Source organism: Momordica charantia (genome assembly GCF_013281855.1).
Source record: "Momordica charantia cultivar OHB3-1 chromosome 8 unlocalized genomic scaffold, Mcharantia_2.0 BLBB01000008.1, whole genome shotgun sequence".
Lineage (NCBI taxonomy): Eukaryota > Viridiplantae > Streptophyta > Magnoliopsida > Cucurbitales > Cucurbitaceae > Momordica > Momordica charantia.
In genome coordinates, this window is record NW_028275166.1 from 21663963 (window position 1) to 21686480 (window position 22518).

Here is a 22518-nt window from a genome sequence, read left to right on the forward strand (position 1 = left end):
CCTTTGCTTTAAATTTCTCTCATTTGTCTTAGAATTTATTTTATATTACTTTGTTAAAATTGCATATCTCAAAAAGTGTATTATTTTTGTTTAAATTGGGCAATTTGTTAAAAAGTTTACATTTTGTTAATTAAACCTTATTCACCCCCCTCTAGGGTTGCCATACCGATCAAACAATTGGTATCAGAGCAAGGTTGCTCTTCTTTTATAAACTTAATTGTTTTTGAGCTATGACAACTTTAGGTTTCATCCCTTTTACCAATAGTCAATCTATTACTATCGTTTCTTTAATGACACTAATTATAGTTATTGAAAAAATAGAATGAAATTTTCTTGCTTTCTATTAATTGACTTTGATTTATGGGATGTTGTTGAAGAAGGACTTAAAATTCCAACAAAAGATGTTGATGTCGTTAAAGTTGTAAAGCCTAAGGAAGAATGGTCTATAAATGAAAAGAAAGCATGTTTTTTAAATGTCAAAGCTATTAATTGCTTGTTTTGTACTTTGAATGAAGTTGAGTATAATAGGGTGTCTATTTGCAAAACTGTCAAAGATATATGAGATAAATTAAAAATCACTCATGAAGGAACTAGTCAAGTAAAAGAAACAAAGATTGACATGTTAGATCATCAATATGAAATGTTTAAAATTGATGATAATGAAGCTATTTCCGATATGTTTATTAGATTTACTAACATTGTCAATGCTTTAGAAGAGCTTGGAAAAAAATACTCAAATCTTGAGAAGGTAAAAAAGCTTTTATGGTCCTTGCCTAAACAATGGGAGCCTAAAGTCACCGTCATTCAAGAGGCAAAGGATCTCAAGACTCTCTCTCTATGGACGAACTCATTGATTCGTTGATTACACATGAGAGAAAGATTAAGAAAAACATAGAGGATGAGAAGAAAAAGAAAGAGAAGAATATAGCATTGAAGACCATCACCTTGGACGTTAACTCCGAAAGTAAGAGTGCCCTTGATGAAGATGATGCTGCCTATCTCTCTCTTAAGTATAAAAAATTTATCAAGAGGAAGAAACAATAGCATTTCTCCAACCAAAAAGTGTCAAAAGGTGAAAAAAGAAAAATGATGAGGTAATTTGTTATGAATGCAAAAAACCGAGTCACATTAGAATCGATTGTCCTCTTCTCAAGTCATCCAAGAAATCCAAGAAGAAAGTAGTGAAGGCTACTTGTTATGATAGTGATGAGAGTGGAAGTGAGAGTGAGAATGAAGAAGTGCCAAACTTTTGCTTTATGGCTTTTAGTGACAATGAATGATGAACAAGATTATGAGCTAACTCTTGATTGTCTTTCTTATGATGAGTTGTTTGAATCATTTGAGAATATGCAAAATGATTTAGACAAGTTTGGTTCTAAATATGTTATGCTTAAAAAGAAATACAATGTCTTAGCTAGTGAAAATAAGTCTTTACTTGATGATATTGCTTGCTTAAAGAAAAATGAGCATGATGTTGTGAATATCTCTTGTGATAAGCATGTTCTTGATTGTGATGAGAAAAACGTCTTACTTGATAAAATTAGATTTCTTGAGCATGATGGTTGTGAAAAAGATAAATTTGATTAAAATTCTTTATAAAAATGAATCAAACGTTTTAGTGGAACTTGATAAGGCTAAAGATTCTATTAAAAAGTTAAGAATAGGTGCTCAAAGGTTGGACAAGATAATTGAAGTAGGAAAGTCTTATGATGATAAAAGAGGTTTAGGCTATATTGATGAATGCTCTACTCCCTCAAGTTCTAAAACTATTTTTGTTAAAGCATCTCCTAACATTCCTAAGCTTGTTGCTCATAAGGTTGTAACTAAACATGCTAAAATTAGCTTTGTGCCTACATGTCATTATTGTGGTGTTGAAGATCATATAAAACCTGAGTGCTTTAAATTGAAATATCCTCAAAGCCCATCTCAAGGAGAATATCACGTGCTGTGAAGTTGGGCCTTCGCACATCCAATCTCACCTTTTTTACTCTTGATAGTGTTTGTTCGGTAGAATCGGGCTCCTCTTCATTGGCCTCCTCAAGTGGCTCTTCTACCCCTCTTTGCACCCTAGCCCTCTTGGCTTTTTTAGATGGACCAACATCGGCTTCTTTTCAGGCAGCCAAACGTGCTACAGCGACTCGGGTCCTAGGCCTAGCGCAATTTCTTCCACTTTTTTCTTCTTTTGTGTTTTCTACACCATTTCGGCCAAGCTCACCTCCTCATCTGAAGTCCCTGTAGTAGCAACAAAGTTTGGATCAGAAACATTTAAACTCGACAAAGAACAGGTCTTACCTTGTGAAGAAGAGGAAGATGATTCCTCCATGGCCTCACTAAGGACATCCACAGGACCGGATGTTCCTTCTTGCTCTTGTGTAGGGGCTCCTCATCATCTTGCTGAGATTCATGCACCGGAGTTCGTACTCTCATTTTATATTGAGAGATATCGTCACTTTCTTCTTCCTCTTCAAACTCATCTCCATGCACTTCTTAGGGTAATTCTCAAAGATCTTCATCCTCTCCATCAACATTCAATTGTCTTTGTGCTGCCCCACTGTTTCCATGATCCTGTAATGGATCCTCTCCTCTTGCTTCATTCAACGCCACCAAAATTTTGGCAATTTTCGGCGTTGTCCTTTCCTGTTCTGAATCATAAAAAATAAGGGGTTTTTTAGTCGAGATAGAATCTGGAAAAGATGGAGACAAAATACCTTGTAGAGTGGCCAGAGACTATCCAAAATTGTGCCAGACACAATTTGGCTCTGAATTTCGATCGTGGCCGAATCTGAGTGCTACAACGGCTCCATGTCGTGTTCTGAGTCCCCACTAACCTGTCCTTGACCTTCAACATGTACAGCAACAGTAGTGGAAAGAAGGGGAGGGATAGACAGTTCTAAAGACTCGGTAACGGGGTTATCATGCTATTTAACTCAAGTTGAATCTCCTCACTCACTTTCTTTGAGTTTCCATGAATTCTTGCCATTTTATGTTTACTTCCTCAATTTTCGCATAAACTCTCTCATTCTCTTTATCCCTAATTTCGTTATTTTTACTGAACATTTACGCTCTCTCTTGAAGTCTAGATATTTCTTCATCTAAAACAACACATTTTTCCTCTAGAGATTTGTTTTTTTGTAGATAGACTTTACTAACACCTCCTAATTTCTTCTCACTAGAATCTTCCTTATTAACCCTAGCATCATTAAATTCCATATTAATTTTTTCAGAATTTGTACCACCTATTGATAGATTTCTCCTAGGGTTCATTCTTATAGCTTCCTCATATTTTTTTTCTTTGTTCCTTAGGATAAAAAACTAATTTTTTATGAGAAATCCTAGGAGGTTCAAGAGGAATCATACCCTGTTTAGTTTGTGGAGGCAACAACACTCTCTTCTTCTCCTTCTCTTTGTCGTGTGGCTTGGAGGAACATGAACCTTCCATGGTTCTTGATCTTGCTTCACAATCAACAACGAAAATCCCTCCAATAAACCCTAAATGTGCCGAAAAAGAGAGAGATGAGAGAGACTTTGAGATTTCTTGAGAGAGGATTTGAAAACAAGTGAGAAAATCTTGGTGAAAAATCGTGAATGGGGTGTTTTCAAATTCTAGGGCTTTTTGTTTTATGTTTTAAAACATATTAACAACAAAATTGGGTTTAAAATTGGGCCTCCTTTTGATTGAAAAACAACCCAAAGCCCATTTAAACATTACCCACATAAAGCCCACGAAAGCCCTAATCCATAACTCAAAAATCAAATTTTTTCTCTTAAATTGCGCCTTAGCGCAATTTTGACGAGGGTTGGATCTTGATCCTGCAAAATTCAAATGCAAAAACAACAATTAGATTTGGAATCTACACAGAAAAGTCTTAAAGAAAATGTAAAAATTTCGTAAAAAGAAGACAAAAAATATTTTACATAAAAACGCCCTCCAAACTGTCCGAGGGACTGTTTCCACTCGTTTTTTATGGGTCTTTCAGTATTACAGAGGTTTTACCTCTCTCAATATACTTGCCATAATATTTCTTGACCCGATGACCATTTACCTTAAAGATATTACCTTTAGAACCCTTTAAATCCATCGCTCTATGTGGATAAACATGTTCAACTAAGAATGGGCCCGACCATCTAGACTTAAACTTACCTGGAAACAACTTTAATATAGAGTTCAAAAGCAACACTAAGTTTCCAGGTTCTAAATTCTTGTCCATTATCTTTTTATCATGCCACTTCTTAGTTTGTTCTTTGTACATCTTGGCATTCTCATAAGAAAACTGACGAAATTCATCCAACTCATGTAACTGGAGCAATCTCGCTTCACCTGCAGCAACATAATCAAAATTTAGTTTCCGCGTAGCCCAATATGCTCTATGTTCTAATTCTAACGGAAGATGACATGCTTTACCAAAAATAATGCGATATGGGGACATGCCTAATGGAGTTTTATAAGCAGTTCTATACGCCCACAAAGCATCATCAAATTTAATAGCCCAGTCCTTCCTATTTACATTCACGGACTACTCTAAAATTGACTTTATTGCCCTATTTGATACCTCTGCTAGTCCATTAGTTTGTGGGTGATATGCAGTAGCAATCTTATGGTGAATGTTATACTTTTTAAGCAAATTACTTACTGCCCTATTCAAAAAGTGCATACCCTCATCACTAATCCAGCATCTAGGTGTACCATATCTAGTGAAAATAAACTTTTGCAAGAAGAGAGAAACTACCTTGGCATAGTTAGTAGGGGTGGCCAAAGCCTCAACCCATTTCGAGACATAATCAACAGCTAAGATAATATAATTCTTACCGAATGAAGGTGGGAACGGACCCATGAAGTCGATGCCCCAAACATCAGAAAGTTCAACTTCCAATATTGGGTTTAAGGGCATCTCATGCTTCCTTGTCAAGTTACTTGACCTTTGACAGCGGTCACATTCTTGAGCGAATATATGAGCATCTCGAAATAGAGATGGCCAAAAGAAACCACTTTGGAGGACCTTTGCTGCAGTCTTACTGTTGGGATTTTCTCTACCTTTAAAAAGATTAGAGACTCGTGCAAGCGCACATGGTCACAAGTAATACTCGGAAGTAATCCAAGGTCGAATCCTTAGGAACTTGTTGCTTTTCAAAATCAAGTAATGCAGTGAAATGGTTCAAATATGCAATTGTGATTTAGGAAGAAAATAATGGTGAAATGTTGTTGTTTGGGGTTTTAACTATCAAGCAATTTAATGAAACTCAACCTCCTTGTCTCCTACCTTAGTTTTGATGCAAAACATGGAAAACACACTATGTTGGGAAAATGCACCAGGCGCAATTCCTGATTTTTCTTGGGATTTGAGTTCTACTCTTTCACTACCGCTTTTGGTTGCTGCAGAGGCTAGGGTAACCTACAATCATATTCCTATGTGTGATTACAATCTTAGAGAATATCTACCAACTCATTTGCATTATGGGTCAGAGGGCCTATTCCTAGGACCATATTTTATGCGCTTATTCCTAAGTCACATCCCATAGTGGTTTCCTATTATTTTACCTAACTCACCTTTCCCAAGGTTGGGCTTTAGTGTATAAATGAAGTTCCCACTGGCCAAATGGAAAAAAGACGTAAAGAGAAGTTTTTAGAAACCAACCCAAAAAAGTGTCAGGCGCAATCTGGCCAACATCCCGAGCGTGTTGAAAATCAAATCATTTGACTAAGGCATTCCACAAGGAGGTTGATAACTAATTTAGAACATAATTAAATGAAAGTAAATGCACGAAAACATAAAGAAAGTATTTTTCATTGAATTTAAATGAATAAATAAGCCGTACAAGGAGTTCTAGCTTAACCCTCTTCTCTCTCGAGCGTAAGGGGAGTTGAAACTCGCTAAAGAACTTTAAAAGAACAGAATGAACAAAGAACGGAAGTAAGAACTCGAATTAAAAGCACTACGAAAGGTAAAAGCGTGAAAAACAAAGAAATGAACAACTAGAACATGAACATAAACCCTAAAAACGTGTTCTACAACTAGAGAGCATCTAAAAGAAGATGAAATGAAGCTTGGAAGGGATGATTCGTTGAGGGATGGATGACTTCCTTTTATAGCACCATGGGTTGGTTGAAACTCCCCTCCATTTTAGGTGGAAAAGGGTTGAGATTCACCTAACCACCTCTCTTGGACTTGGACTCACGGTTTTGAACATGTGGGAAATGTCCTCCTTGCCCTTCATTAATCAAAACGTGCGTTTTGACAAATTGCCCTCCAAAAATGCGCCGGGCGCAATTCTGCAAAAAAATAGAATTATGTTATTTTCTTCCAACTTTGACCGCATTTATCTCATATTTTTCCTAAAGTACCATAGTTTGACTTTTATGCAGAAATAATCTATGTATGTTCTACTTTAAGAATATGTGGTTCTTTTTAGCAAATAATAATGGGAAATGGGTCAAAAATGTGGTCAAACAAAGCTACCGACACATGTTTCTACAGTAAAAAGTCAACCTTAACACTTACGTCCAGCAAAATGCCCACCATATGGTGATTTGTGGCATGCCTCTAGAATCTCCTTCTGTTCATGCTCAGCAACACACCTACGAAGAATATTGTCAGGTCACAAGAAAGGTTCACCCATGTATAAAATCTAACATCATGAAAGAACTTCTTTATCTGGTGCTTACTCAAATCATTCGGAATTATTTTGCTCACCAGATAGTTCGCATAGTCAGCATACCAAGGGACTTCAGAAATAGCTAAAAGATACTCATCCACAAAATGCTCTTTAATCTCACAACTATCATGCTGCCAAGAAGACTCTAGTCTAGATAGATGATCCGCTACTTGGTTTTCTATTCCTTTTCTATCTTTTATCTCTAAGTCAAACTCTTGTAGCAACAAGATCCATATAATCAACCTAGGCTTAGCTTCTTTTTTAGCAAACAAATATCTAAGTGTAGAATGATCGGTAAACACTATCACTTTAGTCCCAATCAAATATGAACGAAACTTATCAAATGCGAAAACAACAGCCAAAAGTTCTTTCTCAGTCACAGTATAGTTCAACTGACTACTATTCAAAGTTTTACTTGCATAATAAACAAGATGAAGAACTTTACCTTTTCGTTGACCCAACATCACACCTACAGCAAAATCACTTGCATCACACATTAGTTCAAATGGCAAGTTCCAATCTGGTTCAATTATGATAGGTGCTGAGCTAAGTGCTTTCTTAAGTGTCTCAAAAGCTTTCAAACAATGTTCATAAAAAACAAAGGGTCGATCAACTTCCAACAACTGACACAAGGGCTTAGAAATTTTCGCAAAATCTTTTATAAAACGACGGTAGAAACCCACGTGTCCTAAGAAACTTCTAACACTTTTACAGTTGTAGGAGGTGGTAGTTTAGCAATCACATCTATTTTAGCCCTATCGACCTCAATTCCTTTTTCTAAAATTCTGTGACCTAAGACTATACCTTCACGTAGCATAAAATGACACTTTTCCCAATTAAGCACAAGGTTAGTCTTTTCACATCTTTTTAAAACATTCTCTAAGTTCTCTAAACAAACATCAAACGACTCACCAAACACAGAAAAATCATCCATGAAAATCTCTACCATGTTTTCTATCATGTCTGAAAAAATAGCTGTCATGCATCTCTGGAAGGTAGTAGGAGCATTACAAAGATCGAACGACATTCTTCGGAACGCAAATGTCCCATAGGGACACGTGAATGTGGTCTTTTCTTGGACCTCCGGAGCTATAGTAATCTAGTTGTAACTAGAATACCCATCGAGGAAACAATAGCATTCTTTCCCTGCAAGACGATCAAGCATTTGGTCAATAAAAGGTAATGGAAAATGGTCTTTTCGAGTTACCTTGTTTAACCAACGGTAGTCCATACACACTCTCCAACCAGTCACCGTTATAGTTGGGATCAACTCGTTGTCGTCGTTTGTAATCACCGTCATACCACCCTTCTTGGGAACGCCTTGAACCGAGCTAACCCAACTGCTATCCGAGATGGGGTAGATCACTACAGCATCTAACCATTTTATGATTTCCTTTTTGACCACCTCTTTCATTTTCGGGTTAAGCCTCCTTTGGCACTGGATAGAATTGGTGGCTCCTTCCTCCAGGATGATTTTGTGCATGCAAAATGTAGGGCTAATTCCTCTTATGTCCGATATGGTCCATCCAATAGCCCTCTTGTACTTTGATAAAACCTGCAAAAGCAAAGATTCATGTTCATTAGACAAATATGAAGGAATTATAACGGGCAAAGTATCGTTTAAACCCAAATAAGCATATTTTAAATAAGAAGGTAGGGGTTTGTTCTCCAATTCTGGAGGTTCAATGATGGAAGGTTGCAAAGCCTTCAAATCCGCTATTGTCGGCTGCAAAAACTCAAAACGCTCAAACTGGGGCAAAATTGCGCCATGCGCAATTTTAGATTCTTTTTCTGTGGCCTCCAAATATGCTTCTAAGTCTTCCACTATCATTTGTTGGAGTTCCTCCATGACTGCCTCTATTGTAGAGCACTCCTCGACTTCATCTAGGAGACGCATCACATCAAGGATATTAAAGGTTACCTGCTCATCATTGACCTTCATCGTGATTTCTCCTTTCCTAACATTGAAAACCGTATCTCCAGTTACTAAAAATGGCCTCCCAAGAATAATCGGCACCTCAAGATCTGCTTCATAGTCAAAAATTATGAAATCGGCGGGAAAAATAAACTTATCAACTTTAACAAGCACATCCTCTATTTTCCTTCTGGTTTCTTTATGGATATATCAACTAGTTGTAATGTGACAGTAGTGGGATGAGCTTCTCCTATATTTAACTCTTTAAAGACAGAAAGAGGCATAAGATTAATGATTGCTCCTAAGTCATACAATGAGAGGCATAAGATTAATGATTGCTCCTAAGTCATACAATGCTCTTCCTAGGTTCTTACCTCCTATTGAGCAAGGAATAGTGAAACTACCTGGGTCCTTACATTTAACAGGCAATGGATTCCCTAGAGCATCACTACTACATTTTGTCAAGGCTACCGTCTCATGCTCACCTAACTTCTTACGCCTAGATATGATGTCTTTTAAAAACTTAGTGTAGTTAGGCATTTGTTCTAAAGCATCTATGAGAGGTATATTAATATGCACCTGTTTTAGAATCACAGAGAACTTCTTAAAATGAAATTTTGTCCTTTTGTTTCCCTAGAGTTTATTACACAAGCTATGTAAACATGAAAAACCATAATTACACACACATAAGCCAACTCCTTGCTACTTATTTCAATCATTCATGACAATTACAGATCACAAACTCATGGGTAGCAATAGAACAATTAATATGAATTAAGGCGTCAATTTAATTAATATAAGCTGTTCATAAATAAAAAGAACAAGAAACAAAGAATACTTGAAAAAGAAAAAATCTCTATCTAACTTGAGTCTCCCAAGCTTACAATCAGACTTGAATCACCCTTTAGTTGGAAGAATTAAAGCCTAGCCACTCATAGTAGAGGGAGAGAGAACTTGAATTTTGGAGAAGAGAGCTTTTCGTTGGAACTTGGATGATACATCTCCCAATAAGGCTTCTCTATTTATAGACATTAATTTTATCCTCTTTAAAGAAGAATTATCTTTAAAAAGGAATTCATGACTAATTGGGAATTCATATTTAATTCGGAAGATCCTATATAAAAGAAAACAAATTAAATAAAAGAGTTCCTAATCAATTAAGGATTATGCTTCCTGTTTAGATTATATCTCTTTATTTATAAAATATCCTAAAAATCCATAATTCTCAAATTGAAGCATCTAGCCATAATAATTGTGTCTGTATTTTATCCGTTGGGCTCTCCCCAATTTGGTGAAGTCCACATTATCCTCTAAAATTGCACTTTTAAATTATTATTCTTGAATATCTTCAATTTGCCACAAAATGATAAATTATAATTAAATTCAAATATTTAAACATAATAAATTGAAAAAATGTAAAATAAATATATAAAATATTGGTGCATTTTTCATCTTGTCACTCCTCTACTTGTTTTACTGAACTTTGATTCGACTTTTGAAATTAAATGTAATGCAAGTGGAGTTTGAATTGAGGCTGTACTAATGCAAAACTATAAGCCGCTAATGTTCTTTAGTGAAAAGTTGAGTAGCGCCTCTTTGAGATACCCAATTTATGATAAATAACTTTATGCTTTGGTACGAGCTTTTGCAAACTTGGCAACATTATCTTTGGCCAAAGGAGTTTGTCATTCATATAGATCATAAGACTCTAAAGCAGTTGAGAGGGGAAAGCAAACTAGATCCCAAACATGCCAAGTGGTTGGAGTTTGTAGAGACATTTCCATATTTGACTAAGTATAAACAAGGTAAGGAGAATATTGCTGCAGATGCTTTATCACGGAGGTATGCTCTCTTTAATACATTGAATCACGAAGGTATGCTCTCTTTAATACTTTGAATGCTAAGATTTTAGGATTTGAACATTTTAAGTCCTTGTATCAAGATGATATGTACTTTGCTCCTTTTGTTGAATCATGTAAAAAAGGACTTGTAGTAGATGATTACATGTTGTTTGAAGGATTTTTGTTTCGAAAAGGAAAACTTTGTGAGTTGCTTGTAAAGGAAGCTCATGGGGGTGTTTTAATGGGTCATTTTCATGTTTCTAAAACTTATGATATGGTTGCTGAACATTTATATTGGCCTAAGATGAAGCATGATGTGCGTAAAGTGTGTATGCATTGTATTACATATAAAAAAGCTAAGTCTAGGTTACAACCACATGATTTATGTTCACCTTTGCCTGTTCCTACTACTCATTGGAGGTATATCTCTATGAATTTTGTCCTTGGTTTACCAAAAACTCGAAGGGTAGGGATAGTATATTTGTAGTGGTTGATAGGTTGAGCAAGATGACGCATTTCATACCATGCCATAAAATTGATGATACTAAATTGATTGATGATTTGTTCTTTATCGAAGTTGTGTGTTTTGCATGGCATTCTTAGAACTATTGTTAGTGATAGAGATGTAAGTTTTTAAGTTACTTTTGGCCTGTGTTATGGGGAAAATTGAGAACCAAACTTGTTTACTCCACTACTTGTCATCCCCAAACTGATGGTTAAACTAAGGTAGTAAATAGGACCATGATTACCATACTTTAGGAAATCATAGATAAAAATCCTAAAACTTAGGAGGATTCTTTGTCATTGATTTAGTTTGTGGGTTATCCATAGCACGACGAAATGCACTTCGTTTCAAATTTTACATGGCTTTAATCTTATTACTCCACTTGATTTATTGCATATGCCTTCCTTTTTTAGTTCTGATGCTTGCACAAAGGCTGATCTTGTTCATAAGCGACATAAAAAAGTTAAGGAAAAGATTGAGAAGCAAAAAACTAAAGGTTGCTTCCCGCATCAATAAAGGATGCAAGCTCATAGTTTTCCAACCATGGGTTTGGTTACATTTCCGAAAGGAACAATTTCCAACTCAACGAAGGTCTAAGTTGCTACCATGTGGAGATGGTCCTTTTCAAGTCCTTGAACGGATCAATGATAATGCTTATAAGATTGATTTGCCAGGTAAGTATGAAGTGAGTGCTACATGTAGTGTTTTTTATTTGTCTCCTTTTGATGTAAATGATGAATTCAATTCGAGGACGAATCCTTTTAAATATGGGGAGGATGATATGAACCAAGGAGCTCCCTTTGTCATGCCTCATCGACCGATTACTAGATCAAGAGCTAAGAAACTTCAACAAGCTTACTACTTCGTGTTAAAGCGTTGGTGAGCTCAACAAAGGAATTAAAGGAAGATGTGCAGGATGTTGAAACAATTCACTACAATTTGGTACAAGTTATGCATTTCTAAGTGTTTTTAAGGCAAGTCAAAGTCAAATTAGTCAAGGTAAAAGTGAGCTCATTCAAGAAAAGTCAAATTCAACTCATTTAATTCAAAATCCAAGTCAAATACTCACATTCTTCATTATGGACAGGATTGAGATTTATTTTGTTGGCTTTCCATTTTCATAGCCTTTTCATTTGCTTGTCTTTCCATTTATTTAAGTTATGTCTTTTCATTTTCAAGTCTTTCCATTTGTCGTAAGTTATACCTTTTCATTTACAAGTCTTTTCATTTCTTGTAAGTTATGTCTTTTCATTTATAAATGTTTTCATTTCTCGTAAGTTATAAGTTTTTCCATTTGATGGAGACCTTTCATATGACATGGCAGGATGACTATATATAGCTTTGAGATTCCTTTTTGTAGACACAATTTGAAGTTAAATAAAAAGTGAGTTTTCTCATCAGCTTGGTTGAGAGCTTTATCTCCCATTTCTTTTGCAATTTATAATGTCTTCAGAATTTGCATGATAGAATCGTTCAAGTGATTTCGATCATACTGCTTGTGTAGTGATTTGAATCATGAGTTTAGAAACGAGTTTTCTCTACTCTTGATATTGATCATCAAGACAATATGTTCTTCACTTTTCCTTAGGTTGATTTCATACTTGTTTCTAGGTTGCGATTGAGTTCTATGGGTCTTGTTTGTTAGCAAGGTTCTTAGATTCAACTCTTAAGGGTTTCTTAACATTTTGGTATCGAAATATTTTCGAAAAGTTTGTGGCAGTTCCCCTCATTTTAAAGTAGACTGAATTTAAATTGAGACGCTATGTTGGGTGAGACCTGGTTCACTAAATAGGTGCCAAACTACAATCAGCTGGGGTTGAGTCTCTGATAACTCTCCAAGAGAGAGTTATTTGTGCAAGAATTCTATATAAATTAGCTAAGGATAGCCACACTAACACCCATTCTACACTGATTTTGTGCAAATAACGTTTCATATTTACTAACATCCCTGCATTTGCATATGATGTTGAGAGTTATTAAGAAAGACCTAATTTTGAATGTTTTGTTGCAGCATCGTTGATGCTGCAGAATCGGAGTCAAAAGGCAGAAAAAGGCAGAGTTTGCATTTACAGCTTTTACTCGAGAAATTACTGCAATAAAACGGAAAAGTGCCTGATATGCTGAGCTGGGGGTCACTTTATCATTTGAGTTGCCTAAAATCAAGAGGGTTTAAAAGCTTGCAATTAGGGTTGCCTCAAACAACTCTCCAAGATTCTCCATCCCATCACTTCATTCTCAATTGAAGAAAGCTCCCAAGAAACCGTTGAAGAAGACAAAAAAGAGAGAAGAGTTGCTGTTATTCTTCATTTTCTTCTTCTTTTGCACTCTTAAGTTCACAGTTTTGTATTTTCTTCTTCTCTTTTCTTGTATAACATTGAGTAGCTAAGTTTATTTGTAAGGGGGAGGATGTTGTGAATTTATTCTTGGGCTATAAACTTTGTTTTGACTTTAATGATGATATATATATACTGAGTTGAAGTTGTTTTTAACGTTTTATTTTCAGTGTGCTTGGCCAATATATTGGAATTTCTTCTTATTAACTCTTGGAAAATTGTAATTGGATGTGTTTGGCTTCAACTCGTGCTAGATCTACTTGAGTTTAGAGTGTGGGTACTAAGGAATAAAGCTCACCTAGCAAGGTTATAAACTGAGTATATATGCTGTCAAGTTTGTCTAAAAACATGAATAGCAGAAAATCTGAAAATCTGAGAAGATTTCGTGTCTGTTTGGCCAGTATATCAAACATCGTTAATGCTACAGCATCATTAGAGTAGCCCAGAAAAAGTCAATCAAACTCTTCCCCATTACCCTTTTAAAGTAATTAACCTCTTGTTTGTATATTTTCCTTTAATCGATTTGGTTTTGCTTGGTTCTGACTTGTTTTTACTCAGCAAATCATATATGCACTATTTTGTTTGAGTTCTTTTAGTTTTTCTTGTTCAAAACATATTTTGTTAATTTGTTTATTTCTTAAGTAATTTTTGAAGTGTTTAGTTATCAATCCCTGTGGAGACAATCTTTTTATCACTTGCTACAACAGTTGTGTACACTTGCACAAAGGGTTCTAAACCGTAACCAACAGTCTCCCACGAAACCCGCTTATGCACCTAAATGAAGTTGTACTATTTATGAATGATGAGCATTGAGAAAATGAAAGTGATAAAAATAATGCAGAAGCAATAGTAAAAATCTCAATGTTTGATGAACAATGAGGAAATACGAAGTGAGAGAGTAGAATTCAATAGAAGGAAAAATCAATTTCTAATTGAAGTGATACAAAATTGTGAATAAACAAATGAAAGTACAAATGTTGGTGATACAAACTTCTCATGGAAGTTCACCCTTATATAGGTGTACAAAATACATAACTTACCAACATTAAAATGGAGAAACTTACAATTCATAAAATGAAACTTAAAAGATAAAACACTGAAAATTAAATCTAACAATTAAAAGAAAGAAACTTAAAGAAATAAAAACTGAAAATTAAATTTGAGTTACAAGAAAAAACTCATGACTCAACACTCCTGCTTGAGATTTTTCTTTGTCACACCCAACTTTTGGTGCAGAAACACAAATTGTCTGTGTGGTAAAGCTTTTTTGAGAATGTCAGCAAGTTGTTCTTCAGAACTACAAAAAATGAGCTTGATTTCGCCTACATTCTCTGCTTTCCTCAATAAATGAAATTTGACTTTAATGTGCTTTGTTCTACCATGTTGTACAGGATTTAAGGCAATAGCAATAGCAGACTTGTTATCACAAAATAATGTCGTAGGTTCCTCTGGTTTGAATCCTAAATCATCAAGCAATTTGCGAAGCCATATTGCTTGATTTGCGGCTGATGCAGCTAAAATATATTCAGCTTCAGCAGTAGGTTGAGCCACCACTTCTTGTTTTCTTGACTTCCAAGAGAAAACTCCGGTGCCAAAAGAAAAAACATAGCCATAAGTACTTTTAGAGTCATCAACATAACCAGCCCAATCACTATCAGCATATCCAATCAATGTCAAATCACCTGTACAATCAAACCAGATTCCAAAATTAAGAGTACCTTTTAAGTATCTAAAGACCCTTTTAGCAAGACCAAAATGAACTTCAGTAGGTGAATTCATATATCTTGAGAGTAAACTCGCAGCAAACATTAAGTCTGGTCTAGATACCGTCAAATACAAGAGACTTCCTACTACACTTCTGTAGTTTGTAGGATTTGAAAACTTCTCACCATCATTCTTCAAAACTTTCAAATTTATTGCTAAATGAGTAGAAACAGCTTTACATGTTTCCATCTTGAATTTCTTCAAAATTCCTTGAGCATACTTTCTTTAGGCAATAAAAATACCCTTGTCTTCTTGATGGATTTCCATACCAAGAAAATAATGCATGTAACGAGATCTGACATCTCAATCATTTTTTCCATCTCAACTTTAAAATCTTGAAGTATTTGATAATCATTTCCAATTACTAGCATATCATTAACATAAAGAGAAAGAATGAGTTGATTGGAGTTTTCACCAATCTTAACATAGAGAGTGGTTTTACTCAAACTCCTCCTGAAACCTTGAAGGATCAAATATGAATTAATTTTGCTCTACCAAGCTCGAGGTGTTTGCTTTAGGCCGTAAAGAGCTTTTCTCAAATGATATACTTTCTCTTCTTTGCCTACTTTTACAAACCCTTCGGGTTGACTTACATAAATCTCCTCCTCAAGGTCACCATTCAAGAAAGCTTATTTTACATCGAGATGGAATATTTTCCACCCCAATTGTGCAGCTAAAGCAATAATCAGTCGTATAGTGGCATGTCGTGCAAATGGAGCAAATGTATCTTCGTAGTCAAATCCAAGTTGTATTTTTTTATTGAACAATCGGAATTATACTTCACCCTGAACACCCACTTCACACCTAAAGTGTTCTTACCTTGTGGTTGGTCTACAAGCTCCCATGTATTATTTTTATTGATCATCTCCAATTCAGCTTTCGTAACAGCGATCTATTCCGTAGATCATGATGCTTCATGATAGTTATTTGGTTCAACAATAACAAAGTTACAACTTTCATATACATCAGCTAGTAATCTTACCTTGTAATTTGAACCATCACCAGTTGCATCAACAAGATCATCATCATTCGAATGAGGATCTTGGTTATCTTGATCATTAGAGTCAATTGAATCAAAAGAAGATTCAATCTATTCTAAATTTTCAAAATTTGTGGGTAAGTCTCTGACAATTTTATGCTCCTCAAAATTCCAATAAGAATCTTCATCAACAATGACGTCACGAATCAAGATAACCTCTTCGGTGTTCAAATAAAAAACTCTATACCCTTTTGAATCAGAGGAATAGCCAATAAATACTCCTTTAATTGCCTTCTCATCAAGTTTAGATCTCTTAATAGAAGGAACAAAAGGGTAACATATAGATCAAAAAATCTTCAAGTTTTTAACGGAAGGTTTTCTACCTGACCAAGCTTCATAAGGAGTCTTGTCCTTAACTGCCCTTGTAGGAAGTCTATTGAGCAAGAAAATAGCAGCACATACAGCTTCAGCCCAAAATTTCTTTGGCAATTTCTTCCCAAAGAGTAAACATCTTGCCAACTACATCACAGTTTTGTTCTTCCTTTTTGAAACACCATTTTGCTGAGGCGTGTAGGTAATGGACAGTTGGTGTTGGATTCCCAAGTCTTTACAAAACTTGTCAAATCGCTTGGAAGTATATTCCTTCCCATTGTCTATTCTCAAAGTTTTGAACTTACAGCCACTTTGAGTTTCGACAAGATTCACAAACTTCTTGAAAATTTAAAAAGCTTGACTTCTTTCAATCGAAAATATACTCAAGTCATCCTGGAAAAATCATCAATAAAAAGAATAAAATATTTATTATTCCCAATAGATGCTTTACGCATGGGACCGCAAACATTGCTATGAACCAATTCGAGCTTTTCTATGGCTCTAAAATTTCCACCTTTTGGAAAAGGTAGTGTGTGCTTCTTCCCTTCTGACAACTTTCACAAATCTGATCAAATGAGACAAAGTTGGTAAAATCATCAACCATGTTAGAAGAATGCAAATTTGCAAAGCTTTGTTGTTGTAGTGCCCAAAGCGACGGTGTCATTTTTTGCTTTCTTCCACTTTGGCATTTAGAGCATGATGACATGGTGAGTCACCATTCAAAAAGAAAGCATTGCCAATCATTTTGACCCTTACAATCTCTACTCCATGAGGGTCATAAATAGCGGAATCTTGATCTTTAGAAACCACAAAAAAATTGTTATGCAACAATTGAGCAATATTAAGCAAGTTTTTAGATAATCTTGGAACATATAAAACATTTGATAGTATCTTTTCACCTTGCTTAGTATGCATGACAACAGTACCTTTACCTTCAGCTAATATTGTCTCGCCATGTACAAGAACCACCTTAGACTGTATAGATTTTTCAATCTGGCTAAAAGGATTGATATCTTTAGCCATATGGGTAGTGCATCCACTGTCAATTAGCCATGAGGTTGACTCGTTGTTACTTATATGAGAAGCCACAAACAACAAATTTGTTTCCAGGTTGTTGTCTGCACAATTTGCTTGTTGCTGGGGATTTTGGGCTTGGTTTTGTTTGGCATAACAAAACTTCTCCATATGACCATCCTTGTTGCAATAGTCACAATAGTACACTTGTTTGTTTTTGTACCAACAATCCTTCTCAACATGATTGGTCTTTTTACAAAAAATGACAAGGAGGAAATTTACCATTATTTGACACTCTTCCTTTTCCCTTGCTCCCCCGATCTTTGGTTGATTTTTTATCATCTTGTGCAGCAGGTTTCTTGCCTTTAAACTTGACATTAAATGCACCTTCAACATGCTCCTCGCTACGTATTGTATCCCTCTATTCTTGGGCTTGTAACTTGCTAATTAACTCAGCTATATAAAGAGTAGTCATATTAGAAGACTTCTCTATTGTTGGGATCTTTGATTCAAATTTGCTAGGAACACTAACCATTATTTTCTCCACAACTCTTTGATCTAGAAAATCTTCACCAGATAGTTAGATCTAGTTCACAATGGTCATCACTTTAGTTGTGTAGTCCTTTACAGAATCTTAATCTTTCATTTTAAGCTTCTCAGACTCTCTTTTGAGAGTTAATAATTTGACAGCTTTTACCCTTGCACTTCCTTCAAATTTCTCCTGTAATTTATCCCAAGCTTCTTTTGCTATTTTACAATCAATAATTTTAGCAAATTTAGGATCAGATAAAGAAGCATGAATTATAGATAAAGCTTTAGGCTTCTTTAACTTCTCCTCTTCATGTAATCTGATATGATTCAATGTTGGATTTTCTACCAATGGCTCGAGATCAGCATCTGTTGAAACTGGTTCCGAAATGCCAAGTACTTTGAGATAGGATTGCATTTTAACAACCCAAAATTGGTAGTTTTCACCACTAAAATTTGGAGCAGAGGTAACACCAAAATTTGAAGACATTATCAAATAAGAAATTGGAATTTCTATCCCTCAAATAAAATCACAGCCCTTTAAACTTGGCTCTGATACCACTATTGAGAAAATGAAAGTGATAAAAATAATGCGGAAGCAATAGTAAAAATCTCAATGTTTGATGAAAAATAAGGAAATATGAAATGTGAGAGAGTAGAATTCAATAGAAGGAAAAATCAACTTCTAATTGAAGTGGTACAAAATTGTGAATAAACAAATGAAAGCAAAAATGTTGGTGATACAAACTTCTCATGGAAGTTCACCCTTATATAGGTGTAGAAAATACATAACTTACCAACATTAAAATTGAGAAACTTACAATTCATAAAAAGGAAACTTAAAAGATAAAAAACTGAAAATTAAATCTAACAATTAAAATAAAGAAACTTAAAGAAATAAAAACTGAAAATTAAATTTGAGTTACAAGAAAAAACTCATAACTAAACAATGAGTTCATTGTCCACATTTGGCCAAAAAGGAAAAGGAAAATAAAAGAGTTTGACTATTAAAATATTTGAGCGTCACATATTTACGTTACATGTTATGTAGGTGTATGCATCTCTGACCCTACTCTAAAGAAAGAAATATTAAATGACTTGATTGTAAATTATAAGATTTTGCGATTTCTTCTTCCTCTAAAGAAGGTTAGCTGGGTTACTTACTGAGTATTTTTAATCCTCACAATTTTCGCCTTATTTTTCTAAGGAATAACAAAGACATACAAAGACGTATAAGGATGTTTGCTACTGGTTGTGCCACAGTTTTTCTTGTGCATTTGTTTTCATTATCTCAACTTTTTTGTTAAAAGTTATTTATTTTATTATTGTGATTTATGTAAATTTTTATGGGATGTCAAATAAAATTTTTTAATTATTTTCTAAAGTTATTTTATGAAAGTGTAATCTACTATATATTATTTTTTTAAAGGGTTTTAAATGTTAAAACTATGCATGTAGTAACCACCTTAGGCAGCTTAAGTTACCAAAAAGTCGGGTTGTTACAATTCGAGTCCGAATTTCTTAAAGGTGTTAAAATTATATGAAGATGACAAATATATGAGTGAGAATAATAAAAATAGTTAATTGCCCCACTTGCTATAATGTAGGTCAAGAAAGATAGCAAATTTGTCCTATTATAGTGTTCCGATGTAAGTCAATAAAAAAAATGGTAAAAAAAAAATCGATTGAAGAAAAATCTAGGTTAGGGGTTTTTAAACTGCCGCGGCCTAGCTAAGTTCTCATCCTCTTCACGATAGTGCAAATACCTAGCCCACTTAGTTCCTATTTATAGCAAAAATAAAAATCTAAATTATTAAGAAAAAAAGTCACGTAATTAAACCTAAATGATAAAAATCGATTTTCCTATTAATTAACCAAACTCAAAACAAGGGAAACAAAATATATGATTTTAAAAGATTGATTGTAAATTAATTAAAAATTTTCCAAATAAGAAAAATTTTATTTTATTTCTATTAAAAATACTTGACTTCAATTACAAAATTGAAGATCCGATTGGGGAAATGGACATGACCCAAAATAGTTTGATTTGCTAAATTGACCTGAAATACAATTTTTAACTTTTCTAACCCAATTTAATTTTTTCTGACAGTTTAGAGAGTGTGTAAAGACGAACATGTCCTTCACTTTTGACAGAAGAAAGGACAAAGTACCGCATTGAAGTTAATTAATTAACGGCCGGGGTCGAACTGCTTCACGGCTGGGATTTCATTTATTTACAACCAATGTATTTATTTCCCCCACCAAATTGTTGTACTTTCATTAAATACATTCTTCTACCTTCGAACTGATATGAGAGAGAAAAAGACCTTCCTTTTCAATCTTTATTGTCCTTATTCACATGTTGCACGTTTTTTTGAAGAAATCTCACACCTTTTGCAACATGCTTAACACTTTCAACACTTGAAAGAAAGCCATTTCTTCATCTTCGATAGGTTCAACGAGGTTAGTTTTTTATTTGTTCAAAGTATTGTTTTTGATGCATTACGAAGGTGTTTTATGTTGTTGAGGTCGAAAGTTAATTTTCTGGAAAACAAGAAAATTTTATATAATGGTTGATTTCCGGCTATGGTTATACGATTCCCGGTCGGGGTTGTTAGATAATCATTCCCGACCGTGGTTGTAAGTTACCTCGGCCAGGGCTGTTAGATAATCATTCCCCATCGTGGTTATAAGTTACCTCGGCCATAAATGTAAATTAATTTTCTTATATGTTAAGTCTGTCGTGATAGTTGTATTATTGGACCGTGTTTGCAAAGTTGATGTAACTAATTGTTGTGTGATGTAAATTTATGTAGAATGCGTCGAATATTTGTGATCTACGGTAGCAAGTGGAATGAGGCTGGTACAATGTACATAGGTGGCATTATGGGTGGTCTTGAAGTTGATGAAATGATAACATTTTCCAACCTAGTAAGTGAGTTGTACAGGTTTACTAGAATTGATCCTGACCAATTTGACATTGTGATACAGTGTGTATATATATTTGGTTTTCAAAACAAATGACCCTCCAGGTCCTCCTCAGGTGCCCTTGTATATAATTGTCCTATCGAAAGCAACATATGGTGGTGGTAGCAACCGAGGAAATATTTTTTTGGAAACGCAGACATCGTCTTCATTCCCATACTACCCAAGTCAAGCTGATCCTTGTTTTGGTCCGTCACATTCTATTTACTCTCTTGCATGATGCTTGTCCCCCCATTTGTCCCACATATTACACCACTGACCAATAATGTTGTCCCATGTAACCAAGGCAATGACGAATCACCATATTATGGGTCATTGTACGACAATGATGTCAAGTATGACTTTCAGAACGGCGATGAGTACGATTATGACGAGAATCATACTGAGGATGGGGTTGATGACGAGCATGTTAAAATGGACTTTGATAACGATGGTGGGAATGAGTATCACAACAATAACCAGGACGTCAGCGAAGAACATTTTGAGAATGAAGGTCAACCTGTAAATGAGTCGTATCCCGTGAGTGCTAACGCACCTGAGCCCACATTTGAAGGATTAGCTTCTCGTCCAATGCAGAATATCAAAACTGGTGATGTGGCTGAGTGTGTAAGTGAGATTGCTGTCAAGGGTGTTTTTCGTTCGAAGGAAGAACTACGCTTTAAGCTGTCTGTGTTAGATATGAAGCATAACTTTGAATTTAAGGTAAAAAAATCAACGAAGACATTGTACACTGTCAGATGTACGAAGGAAGGTTGCAAATGGGGTTTGCGTGCGAAGAGCATCCGTGGTGGTGAGTCATTCATCATTTCGATGTATATCGACGTCCACAACTACAGACGTGAGGTTCTGAACCATGACCACAGGCAAGCTGGGAGTTAGGTGGTCAGTAAGCTATTGAAGTCCAATTTAGAAGATGCAAGCCGTCAGTACAGGCCGAAGGACATTATTAGCAACATGCGAAAGACTTATGGGGTTAACATGAGATATGAAAAGGCATGGCAGGCAAAAAATGTGTCATTGAATTTGTTGATGGGATCACCCAAAGAGTCCTATACTCTGTTACGCAAGTATGGAGAAGCCCTGAAGGTTGTTAACGCATGAACTATTTTTGAAATGGAGTTGGAGGAGGACAAGTATTTCAAGTACGCCTTCATGGCTCTCGGTTGCTGTATTAGAGGGTTCTCCAGTTGTATCCGCCTAGTGCTAGTGATAGATGGTGCACATCTAAAGGGTAAATATAAAGGTGTTATCCTTATTGCTTCTTCTGTGGACGGTAACAACCAAATCTATCCTGTTGCGTTTGGAATTGTTGATCAGGAGAGTGATGGATCCTGGACTTGGTTTCTACAAATGGTTAAACGTTATATTGGAGATATTGATGGACCCTTTTTTGTATTTGACCGGCACATGACCAGTACAAAATCCGTTAGAGATGTTTTTCCGAACGCATCCCACGGAATCTGCATGCAGCACTTGTCCACAAACTTGAAGGACAAATTCAAGAACGATGTTATTCAAGAAAATTTCATCCTAGCAGCAAAGGCATTCCGGAAGTCAGAGTTTACATACTATTTCTCCCAACTTGCACGATTTCCAGAAGTCCAAAGGTATTTGGAAGGAATCGGTCTTCA